The sequence below is a fragment of the Alligator sinensis genome, unplaced genomic scaffold, assembly GCF_000455745.1.
Source record: "Alligator sinensis unplaced genomic scaffold, ASM45574v1 scaffold1012_1, whole genome shotgun sequence".
In the NCBI taxonomy this organism is placed as follows: Eukaryota; Metazoa; Chordata; order Crocodylia; family Alligatoridae; genus Alligator; species Alligator sinensis.
Window position 1 is genome coordinate 264,982 of NW_005842104.1, and position 12,963 is coordinate 277,944.

At 42.3% G+C, this 12,963-nt stretch overlaps 1 protein-coding gene across 1 annotated transcript in view; it reads right to left on the minus strand.

The window, feature by feature from the left end:
- Window positions 1-12,957, minus strand: part of LRRC1 (leucine rich repeat containing 1) — a 119,459-nt gene extending 106,502 nt beyond the window's left edge. Inside the window, exon 1 of the mRNA XM_006024493.2 lies at window positions 12,885-12,957. The gene's annotated coding sequence lies outside the window, so the exon portion shown is untranslated. The remainder of the gene's footprint in view (window positions 1-12,884) is intronic.
- Window positions 12,958-12,963: the final 6 nt, after the last annotated feature.

A 12,963-nucleotide genomic window follows, 5' to 3' on the forward strand; every position in this document is an offset into this window, starting at 1 on the left:
GATGGAGCGCGTCCGGGCCTCTGTGTGTGTGTGTGTGTGTGTGTGTGTGTGTGTGTGTGTGTGTGTGTGTGTGTGTGTGTGTAGAATGGTCTTTTGTTTTAATTGTGGAAAAACATGAATTTGGGGGTATTTTTAAAAATGGATTTGGGATGCTGCTGCAGCAGTCCAGCTGGCACAAGGAGTAGTGTCCCCAGGTACCAAGTAACCAGGCCCCAGAAGCTCCTGAGAGTGAGTAGCCCTGAGCTGCTTGCCAGGGCAGCTTTTTGTAGGGATGGGGTAAGGACAGGGAAGCTTTTTATACTGCTGGGGACAGCACAGGTGCTGGCCCCGGGCTCTAGCTCCCCCTGGCTGCAGATCCAGGAGGAGCCAGGCAGAGTTATTTTGCCCCAAATCGCACAATTTTTTCCACAACAAAGTGGACGTCCGAGCACATGTGCTGAGGCAAAAAGCCCTGGCTCAAATTTGCACCGCTTCTATTTGAGCTGCTGCAAGCGCACGTACTTGCATGTGTGGATGCACCCAAAATGAGTAGAAGCCTGGGAAACATAATTCATGAGAAAAGGCTGAAAGAACTAGGCTTATTCAGTCTGAAGAAGAGAAGACTGAAGGGAAGATGTGATAACAGCCTTCAAATATCTGAAAGACAATCACAAAGAGGATGGAGCTAGATCAGGGCTCATCAACACCCAGGGCCACAGGCCAGATCCAGCCCCGGGAGCCGTGTCATCTGGCCCCTAGGGCTCCCCAGGGGTCTGAAAATTTGACGGCAGGGGAGTAGTAGCCCCCACAGGAAGTACGAGCCAGATCCCAGAGTACCAAGCCAGATAGGGGGAGTGCAGGTCCTGAACTTAGCCACAGACCAGCCCCTGACCACTCATTCAGTGCACAGAGCAAAAACTTTGAGCATCATTGAGTTAGACCAGGGGTGCTCAACCTCTAGCCTGCAGACCAAATGCAACATGCGAAGCCATGGTATCTGGCCCTCAAACCCCAACATTAATGCTGTTCAGTTATAGTCAAAGGAATGTCCATTTGTAATTGGCTCTCTCCAGCCCACCAGTTAAAAACTATTCCATACTTTTATCCCTGCAAATGGCAGACAAAAAAATATTTCTTACATAAAAGATTTCAATCCTCAATGAAGTCATTTAGGACAAACAACACAACTGGTCTCCTTTAATCTGGAAACAAGTTAACAAAAAAGTAAGTCACTATTAAGGATTGATAAAACTAAAACTTCTCTGCTGGGCAAGTGGCCAAACACACATCTTTGATTGCTCCATTTCTGCAATAAAGAGCATTAATATGCTATAACACTGCCTGAATATTTTAATACCTGCCTACTCAATGAAAACAAACAGATGAAAGTAAGAGAAAACAGAGAGAGAAACTAAAGGCTAATGGGATATTCTTGAAGCTAGAATATTTCAAGTGTCTTTTTCCAGTGTTGAACCACATACGAAAGAGCTTATAGTATCATTTGCACTCTACTCGAAACAAATGTGTTACTGTCACAAACAACATCAGCCTTCAAGCAACATCACTACTAGTTCCAGGCAGCTGAAAAAAAAAAAAATCATGAAACTATGAACCCAACTTTGGTCTTTAAAAAAAAAAAAAGCAGATCATTTAGAGGATCAGAAAAGAAAGACCAAAATAAAAAGCTTGATGAATAATAAGCAAAAGGAGAAGTCTGGGGTAGATTTTTTTCTTTTAAATTGAGAGAGTTAGTCTCCTAAATCCACATATAGAGAACTCTCTTTGCCATAGAATGTGAGTCACCAAAATGAAAAACACTCAGATTATGAGTAATAATATCTACAGTTTCTATTTCTGTTATAATAAGAAGGACACTGAAAAAAGCTATTCTAAACTGAGCCTGATTTATATTCCTTTTTTTTTTTATGCTGCCCTAGAACTGGAGGAGCAACTCGATAGCAGCCACAAATATTCCTCTGGGCAAACATAAGCAGAAGCCAAGTCTAGGTTTGGTAAACAGTGTAACCAGAAAGCCAAAAAGGAAAGCAATTGTTCCAAGACATCTCGCAGACTTTGAGGTGACAGATCCCTTTTAAACAGAATCTGTCATGCAATTTTAATGCTTACTTGTCACTACAGACAGCAGTATAAATATTCTGTATAACATTGTATAAGGATTTTGTACTTGAACAGTGCAATTTATCTGGAATAGTCTAGATTTTTTGCAGTTGTACTCAAGAAGGCCACATCAGCTTGTTAAGGGGGACAGCATGGGAAAGGATTATATCCTTTACCAAACAGTGAAATGCAACACAATTTTAACACATTGTTGAAAAGATCATATGTGAAAGTTTTACTGTGGGTATGGATGACAAACTAATCTACAAAATGTTCGTAATCAGAATGGGAGGCAAAAATAACTGATGTTTTGTTTCAAGACTGGACACTGCAAGCCTCATAGTCCAAGTCAAGTCACTTGTAATCCAGCAGTCAGTTCAAATGGCCATTTTGATTTAAAAGACTTCTTTTAAAACTTCAGATAAGTTGTGATTAAAATCAGGTGATTTAATAAAGAAATCAATTCATTCTGTTCCTAGAAGGCTTTTCAGTCAGTTCTGTAGACCCCCTTGTGAAGGCTGGATTACAATGTGAGCCCTCCAGCTATGCTCATTTATTTTGAACTAATCTATCCCTTTACTCTAAAAAGATAATGGAGCTTCAAAGAGACACTACTTGTATTGAACAGCAGTTATTCCAGCTATTAAGATCAAAGATCAAATTAGTTTGTACAATCTGCATAACCCACACTGAAAAGAAGAGCTACATTTCACTGCAAGGAAAAGGAGTAGTGACAGACCTACAGACTGTAATGCCATTTCTGTCGGCATACACCCTAAATGACTAGTCTGACAAAAAACCTGAGCAAAAGCTGCATGTCTGTTCTCTTCCCTCCAAAGGATGCTCTGTACTCAGAGGCAGAAGGAAGGAACAGAGGTCAACAAGAAGAGAGTGAATGGGCTAACCGAAGCCTCACTAAGACTGGCACTGAACCATGACTTTAGTTTTTGGCAGGTTTAGTGTTCAAAAGCTTGTCATTCTCTGACCTACTATCTGTAACAGGTCAAGCTTGAGTCCAAGTCCATGTCTGTGCTGTCACTGCTCACTCTTACGAAGCACACTTTCTAAAGTGCACATACTGCAGAGTCCCCAAGAAGTGCAATACCAAAAAAATGCTGCTTTATTTTGTTTCCCGGTAGGGAAGGGCTTACGTTTTCCTTCACGTGAACTAAGGAGCAACAATAAAAATTAATGAACATCTGATGCTACTGTCATGCGATCACAGAGGGGAAAAAATTCTCTGTGTACACCTTTGCCGGTGCAAGGGAGACCAGTAATCACATATTATTACTGCATGTTGTCAATGCTGCTGCTTAACTGCATTAGTCCCAGGAGCCAAAGCAAGACAGCCTCTCTTCTCACTGATGAACTTGTATACAGCTACAGCACAGGCATCAAACTCATCTCAGGCCCCAGGCAAGATCTACACTGTGATGTTTCCTGTGGACTGGATCCAGCCTGGGGCACGAAGACTGCTGTAGTAGCCACTGCAGCGATGTCAGCAGTGGGTCTGGGGGAGTGAGTGGAGGGGCAGCTGTGGTAGGCCAAACTAATCACCAATGGCCATACCCAGCAGGCCATGCACCACTTTCTAGTGCCCATTAATAGCCCAGTGGGCTGGATAAAGAGGCTCCACTGGACAAATGTGGCTCATAGGTTATATGTTTAACACCCCTAAGCTAAGGCAATCTGTTTGAGAGTAAAACAAAATGAATAGTGTCTTGAGACATACCCCTGCCTGCCTTCCTCCATTTGAAATAAAAGTCACTATAATACCACTAACCAGAATTGTAGCTAAGATATTCCCAAGGTAAAACAGAGGAGGAAGACAGAATAAAAATCAAACGGGACCTCAAGAAATCCAGAGAACTATAAACACGTTCATTCAACCATATGCACAGAGCAACAAGGCAGTTACAGTTTTCTGCCAAAGTTACTTATGTTTGTTATGAGTTTCTTTTCTTTCTTTACAAGTAGATTTGGGGTTCTGTTTTTAAGTCAACATAGTGTTATTTGTTTAATGCTACTAGGGTCAGAGGAACAGAGAGAATTTTAAACTAACAAATGCTGTATGCTAATAAGCCAGTATTATTTGGAGCATTCAGCACACAGTCTTCTTGTATATTTAGGCTAGTACAGTTAACATAGTGATTCAGGATCATTTCTCTTTGTAAGTTATCATGTATTTTGGAAACTAATAGTTCAAGTGTTTACTGCAGATTTTAAAAGTTGTATACATCATTCTCTCCATCTCTTAGGAACACATGTGAAAGAGCTACTCACATTTTACAGCTTTAACATTAAAGAAAGACTTCTTAAACAAAGTCTATATAGAATTTTAGTTTGGTTACACAAAAAATATTTTTACTTAGATTGTATTCTCTGAATGTATGTACTGTACTTCAATTTTCACATCACTAATGGGTACAGAACTACCACTACAGAAAGTCTAAACCTGAAGTACAAATTTCAACTGTATTTCATGTGAATATTCCCAGGTGTTAGTTACACAGAAATATTTACAGCAATATACATTAAACACCATTGACAGCGGTGCAATCAAATAAATTATTAGAGTACATGCTGTCATTACAATGAGAGTCACAAGTACTCTTAGAAGCTGATTTGTAGCACACTGAACTATGTGTTCTTCCTAGTATCTTCCCTTCTCAGTTTCAATGATCAGACATATACAATACACTAAGATGTAACAAGTTTTAGGTTTGCAGAAACGGTATGCTTTGGAAATTATACAGCATCATAATTTATGAGTATTGCAACACATACACATAAGCTTAATAAAGGTATTATATGATGTGGTTCCCTGCAATTGGACTATGACACAGGAGACGTGTCTCAGGTTCTGTGAAGAAAAAGACTAGGGTTGAAACCCAAACTTAAAATTGTGTGTCTTATTTGGTATAGGCATCTTGCATTTTCTTAAGGAAAGTGGGAGAGAAAAGAAGAGACAGGAATGCTTAAAGACAGCACTGTGCCTGATAGATACAGACACTCCATTGAAAGGAGCTGACACATACCAACAACCAAAAGAAGCCTCAGAAGATCTTGACAAATTACACGGGTACACCCTGCTGTGGGTTTTCCCACATAGAGAACTGCAACAGGTAAGAGTTGTGAATGTAAATGGATAGATCCTCCTATATACTCATTTATTTCATTTAAGGAGTGGTTATTTCAGTTTAGCTTAGGTCTACTGCAAACAAGTTTAAGATAACCCATAGTATGTGTAGCATAATAGTACACTTCTGTGTAAGTGACAGTGGGATCAGTCTCTGAAGAAAATTGTCTTAAAAGATCAGAAAACACAGCAAAGACAAAACTGAAAAGCCATTAAGGGAAGTTACCAAACCTTGCAGATCCTAAATACAAAAGATAAGAGGCTGACCCAAAAATTGGAAAGGGGGAAGGGAGAGAGGTATGTTAAAATAATCTTCTATTAATTCCTCCAATTTTAAACAGATAAAAGAGAGGATCCAGGTTTCCAGCACAAATGGCTGCAGAGATGTCTGCACTAAAATGCTGGAAGTAAAATGAAAACATGACAGCTGAATTGAGGATTTTAATAAATTATCAAAGATGTGTTCTTCTGTCCAACCAGCTCAGTTTCTACGGGTGGGGGAGGGGGAGGGGATTAAAGGTTTTCGTTATATGATTTCACACTGGTTTGATTGAAATTTCAATATTGAGCATGTACTGGAAAGTAAATAAATTGATGTTATTTGTATTTTGGCAAGTAAAAAACAGCTCACCAGTCAACTCAAGACTCATGTTGACAAGAAAAAATTGGCCATTTTGTTCTGTGCCTGCTCATGCTAAGAAACGCTAAGTACATCTCGCAGTACATATTTGGTTCCCGCCATAACAACTTCATGGACATCCTGTGTTTCTCGCCACTCTGCTTGCATATTCAGATTTAGGACTGGGGAAAGAACAGAAGACTACCCTTCCTGCCCTTCCCAAAAGGCCAATTCTCAGTGAGGTCCATTATCTGAACCAGGGATGTCCAACTTAGTGGCACCGCGAGCTACACCATCAGGGGCTGCATCAGTGTGCACCACAGGCCTCCCAGGCACTCCCCTGCTACACCGGTGCTGCCCACTCGCTGCGTCAGTGGACACACGTTTCCCCACACCCTGCTGCACCATGCACGCGGGTGTGGGAACAAGTACCTCAGCCCCTCCTTCAATTTCCTAGGCTCAGGCTCTTCTGCTGCACCAACAATCCACCTCATGGGCTTACCCAACACAGCTGGCTGTGCCAACCTGCTCTGCCCTGACCCATAGGGCCAGGCAGGAAGCAGAAGCTAGAGGCAGGGGAAGTCCGAAGCCCCTAGCTCAGGGGTAGGCAATGTTTTTTGGCCAGAGTGCCAAAAATACCATAATGTTTACCTTGAAAGGTGCTGGAGTGCCGACATGTCAGAGCCTGGAGCAACTGTTTGCAGCCTCCTGGCTGCAGCTGGCCCACAGAGCTCGGTCTCCTTGCAGCAGGGCTTGCAGCCTCCCAGCCACCCTGATGGGAGCACCCTGGGCTCTGTGGCTGGCAGCAGTTGCTTAGAACCCGGGCTGGCAGTGCTATGCTGAGCAAAATGGCCTTGCGTGCCATGCTCAGCACGTATGCTGGGGGTTACTGACCCCTGCCCTAGCTGCTACTGTTGCAGATAGAGCGATGGAGGGAGTGGCAGCTGAATGCAGCCTGTGAGCCTCCGGCTGGACAGCCATTTTCTGAACCAAACCAAGTGACCTTACACTCACTATGAATCACATTGAAAGAGACCTCCTGAAAAAATTATTTCCACTGCCTCCTGCTTGAAGATGAGGTGTGTTCAAAGTAACCAGATTTACAAGTAAAGGTTTTAAAGGACTAAGAACACAGTTGCAGCTGTGCATAGTCCTTTTTTTTCCCCTAGTCCAAACCAGATATATTCAATTACTGCGCTTCAGGAACCACTCAGGAGAATAATGTTTTTTTTCTTTTAAGTCCTATATTTTGGTCAAATAACCTAACCCAGAAACAAAACACCACAAATAAAAGCCTCACACACCTGCACTGTCTGAGACTGCTCTTTGTTCATCCTATCCTATGGTAGTTCAGGCAATTAAGGTAATATCCAATAAACAACAAATTGAGCAGTGTTGCTTCACCTAAAATCTCTCCAAACAAAACCAGATACTATAACAATGCTTTAAATGAGACAAGTGAACAGCACCCCGCTATATGGCCTGCTAGAAATGAGGAGTTTCTAAATGGATAGTAACTACTGTGAATTAACAAATTCCACAGCTGCTTTTGTGCTTCAAACATTCTGAATGAAGTAATAGCTGGCAGGGGTGGCCTTCCATCAGCGTGCCACTGCTCACTCTTACACCTTCCATCTACCACTTGACAGCATTCGGTCTCTCCAGCATGAAGACAAACATTTTTTGAGGAAACATGTTGTGATGATGTGAACTTCAAGAGAAAAGGAAGCCCAAGGTTGGCAGCAGCAGCCCATCAGTTCAAGGATGATCTCTAATCATGGCTCATTTATGGGTCTTAAGGTCACTTAAGAGTCCAATCTTTGAGCCACAGATCCACCCACAGGAGTTTCAGGTCTTTCCACAGGGGAGAGTAGACCAACCATATGCTGGGATTTCTCTCCTTTTCCTTCCTCTGCTCTGCTTCAACAGCAAGACACTTTATCTTGAAGCAGGCTGGTCCAAGAACCACTACCTGGTTGGGGTTGTGGCACCATTAGAGCTGGTTAGCAGCCAGCTCCTCCCAGCTCTTGATGCTAGTGTCTCGAGGTATGCCTTCAATGCATCCTGGCAGCATTTTATTTGGCCGCTGCAAGATCTCAGGCTGCAACTAAGATGGGAGCAGAACACTTGTTTTGAACCCTGAACTAAACCCAGAGTATTTGACAAGACCCCTGGGCCAAAGACTCAGGACTTGAATACACACAGCAAAAACAAATTTACCTCCATCTCAATGTTTCATATTTTTTATTTCAGTGCATCTGGACGTTCATCTAAGACTGCCCTGTTTTAATGTAATACAATTAAATAAACATGCAACTATACCTTATACCAGAACCAAAGGCTATGTTTTTCATTCCTGTCCAAAGCAAAAAAAAAAACCAAAAGACTTTATAAAAAAAGAAGAGAGTGAATGTAATCATTTTGCCAACCTAGAAGCAGAGAATGGAAGACCCTTTCAACAGCTATGAAGGCCACCAGACAGTAATGATACATTACACCAGGAGGAGAGCTTGGTCTGCAGGCCCCCGTGTTGTGGCACGTGGGGCTTGGTCAAAAGTGCCTCGGGCAGCCTCTGCATGTGGCATACCATAGATCAGGCAGGGAGCAGAAAGCTGTGGCAGATGGAACAACAGAAGGGGATTGGAAGGGCACTCCAGGAGAGCATAGAGCCTAGCTTTGGCACACCTGTCAAAAGGCTGGCCCCCCACCACCCTACACCCTTGTTTTCATAGTATGACAACAACACTTCAGAGGCCAAACCAAGAACAGAGCACCACTAAGTAAGTACAATAATAAGCAACGTACACCCAACAACTTCACAGGAACAAGTGAAAAGGGATACAGATATGCATAGAGGTGAAGTACCCAAAGCAGTGACAGTGTTAGGAATAGAAATCCATGTGGGCTTGACTCTAGTCCTGTATTACTCTGCCAGAAGGGTCTTCTCTCTAGCTCCAATTGTTTCTGTAGTCCTTCCCACAAAGCAAATGAACATCAATCATATATATCTATCAGTCAGAAACCAAGAAAAAAGGGATAGTTTGCCCCCTTACAATGAGCAAGTAATGTACTGTACAATCCTTCTACAGAAGCACAGCTTCTTAACTCGACTCAAAGACTAACTATATGCAGAACAATCAAAATATTTCTATAAAGTATGTAATATTCTTCTTTCCTCAAGAACAGTCTAAATAATCCCTTTAACTGACCCCAAATGCCAACTCCCTAACCAAGACACAAATGCTTTATAATGTTGTGGAATAACTTACAGCAACAGTACACTCTGTGGCCTACAATCAATTCATTTGCTGGAGAACAGGCTACTAAGAACTTCATGGCAAAATGCAAGACTCTCATTTTCCCTGGCTTTTCCGTAACAGTGGTAATGTACCAAGAACCAAGTAAAGGAATTTCCAAATTTAGTCTAAGAATGTCTCTAAAAGCTTGCCCAAGTGCTCTTTGTTTTTCATGCTTTTTTTTTTTAAATAGATGTAAGGGCACAATGTGAGATGTTACGTTATATTGTGCCGTTAGTCCCATTTTTGTATTGTTTAGAACTACTGTTTCACCAGTTCATAAAAACAGCTCTCCCAATGATATCAATAGCATCTTCTGTTTCACAACGCTTGGTTTGATCCTTATTATACCCCTTTCCAATTCTGTACCTTCACTTTACAGAATGCAGCAACATTATCCTCTTAATATTAAAAAAGCACATCAACACAGGACTGGCAAAGTTGCACATTATTATTCGTAATTAGGCCAGTTTTACTACAATGGCAACATTTTAAAAGCTTTTGATGTAATGGAAATTTTAGAGAAGGACGTTCTGACTCCAGTTTCAATAGATTAGGAGAGTGCCATAGCACATCTGCTTCCTTTTTTTTCATTTTTGCTAGAATATCCAAAAAACACACACACCTATTTTTCATAGATTAATGAAATGACATCGCAGAATAGAGGAAGAATGGTCATAGTACAGTACCCTTCTAAAAACTAATGAAGTATCTTCATATGGTATTGGCGAGACATGAAGCATCAGGATAAATGTCACTACAGACATGTTTTCATAATCAAATTGTGTGTTGAACCAACTTGCAATACATATAAAAACCCACACATCAGTTTCATGCCAAATTGCAAGAACTCTTAATTTACTTTTTTATCTGCTAAGAACTTATTTTTAAACTTAGATTCTTGCTTATTTCTACTGCAATCCCAAGACACCTCTTCATATCTGTAGAACTTCCTGTACCCTGAGAAGAGACTAATTTCTATACCATCATTAGGCAGGCAGACGATCTCACAGGGAATAGATTCTAGTTGGGCAGATGGAAAGAACTACTGTACAAGTCACCAAGCAGATATCAATAGTACTGCTGATGAAAGAAAACGTCTGTGGAAACAGCATGGATAAGTTTGCATCTGTCATTTAAAGCAGCCAACTCTTACGTTTACAGAGCTCTAGTCGCAAAGGAATTTATAAATCACACTCATACCTATTATAAGGCTGTGTCCGAGAACAAAAACAAAAAAACAAAAAACAGTAAGTAATGGAGTGCAATGTGCTGCGCAACAAGGAAGAAGGCATTTTGGTCAGCTTTAGTTTCCTCTTATGAAAAGTATGGCTCAAAGGACGAGCATAAAGAACAAAAGAGAATCTTCAAAAGTGTCACGCCTGCAACAATCCATGCACAAATTATACAAAAACAGATTCATTTCCCTCAGAAAAAATCTAGAGGCAGCCAGCCACGCCAAGTGTCACACCAGGAAGCCCTTATAAACAAAGTTGTGCAAAACCAGATCTGTCTCCCTCAGAAGAATGAAATTCTAATCAGCTCCACCAAGATTTAAAACCTGTTATTTCAGGTATTTCAAAAGATGCTGCTTAGCTCAAGAAGCCATTCCTTTTTATTAAACGTCTTTTCCAGTCTCAGAATGCATTCCATAATTACTGTTCATAATAAAGAAAGCTAGTAAAAAAAAAAAAACAAAAAAAAACCAAAACATGCAATTTAAGTTTTGGAGAATGAACAGAATTACCCCGATTCAACGAAAGACACTGACACCTGTAACTTCTTTTCTGATTTATCTGTTCAACTACAACCTGTGTGACTCATACATAGGTTCAAAATTCCAAGTTCAGAAAAGTTTACCTGCCCCCTGTATTTAGTTTTAGTTAAGGCTGCTCCACTTTCAATGTTGTGTTTTGAAGACTACAGTTCACAAGGGTTATGCAAGTATACAAAGTTTATACAATGGAATGTTTGTAAAATCACCAGTTTATCAAGTGAAAAAGTAAGTAAGCCCCCCACCGCACAGCATTTTAAAGAAAGCCTACCAATTGGACAACTGTTCTTTGTAATTACTTGGGATCAGAGCTTTAAGTACTTAAGAATAATGCACATTTACTACTCTTGATAGTGGCAACACCTACTTGTTTCATAACTGATTCATAGGCATAAAACAGGACGGTTTGGCACCTGATAGAATAACTCATTCACAGTGGCATAAGATTTTTGAGCCTTGACCTGTTATGAATCAGACTTGGACTACAGTATGTCAACAACAGACTGCACATAAGAGTCCAGTGAATATTCTTCCGGAAAAGCAGCCAAACTCAGGTGACTTGGCAGAGCTCGTACTAAATCTATAGTATGTAAAACATCAGAGACAGCTATATTTCAGTTTCCCAATGCAGAATGCAAAAAGGAAAAAGGAAAATCTCATTCAATAGAGAAGGGTTTTTCCCCCTCAGTCCAGAAAAGGGTTTACTTAACTATAAAAACATGAAAGATTTTTTTTTAATTCACTTGAATATTTCTTTGACTTAGCAGGTGTTACACATGGGGTGATTAACAGTGACATCAGGGAACTGCAGACCTCTGACCTCTCCCTCCCACAGCAGGGGTTCTTACCTTGATCATTTGAAAACACTCTCTGTGTCTGTCTCTCTCTGTCTCCCTCTTGGAAAAAAATATCTTGGCAGTGTCCCTTAACTAGTCAGACAGGCAGGGACAGTAGGTTCAATTGAATGATGAATCATTAAGGACCCTTCATTGTGACACACTGCTCTTGTTTCACCCACATAAGACAGACAGCTTTGGCTTCTTTCTTTCACCTTTTTTTTTTTTTTTTTTTTTGGGGGGGGGGGGGTCCTTTTTTGTTTCAAAGGACTTTGGTATTTTTCAGCTGACGACCACAAGGTGCACATTGCTGCCCTCCCAGCTGCTGAGTTCTCAGCGTGTACCTTTGTGAACCGAGACAGTCGAGGTTGAGCGTGTTGCCTGGATCCTGAGGGCTGACTGGCACAGCAGAAGGCTTCCAGAGGAAGCCAGAGAAAGCAGACAACTTACACCTAGACAAAACTCCAGGGATCTTCAGCTCCAAGGATCTCTAACTCACTCCAGAGCTCTCCAGCTCCAGGAATATCCAGCTCACTCCAAGGATCTATAATCCCAGAGCTCTCCAACTCCTTCCAGGGATCTCCAACTCCAGAACTAACTCACTCCAGGGATCTATAACGCCCGAAGTCTCTCTGGAGCCGAAGATCCTTGGCATTATAGATCCCAACTTCAGGGATCTCCAAGGACCTATAACTCGGGATATCTCCAACTCCAGAGCTCTATAACACACTCCAAGGACCTATAATGCCAGGGATTTCTGGCTAGCTGGAGATCCCTGGCATTACAGATCCCAACTTACTCCAGGGATCTATAATGCCAGGGATCTCCAGCTTCAAAGCTCTATAACTCACTCCAGGGATGTATAACCCCAGAGCTGTCTAACTCGCTCCAGGGATCTATAACACCGCCGGGATCGCTCCCTCCAGGGCTCTCCAAGCACCGTGCCAGGCAAGCAGCGGGCGCTGCCCCCGGCCCGAGAGGGGGGGATTTGGGGGCGCCGCCGCGCAGGCTGCCCCGAGGAGGGGTCCGGCACGTCGTGGGCAGCCGGGCAGAGGGACGCGGCCCCGGGGCCGGCACCTGCCGGGGAGCGGAGCGGAGCGGGGCCGGGCCGGGCCGGGCTCACCTTGGGCAGCTCGCGGAGCTGGTTGGCGTCCAGCAGCAGCTCCTCCAGACTGCGGCTGTAGCGGTAGATGTCGTCGGGC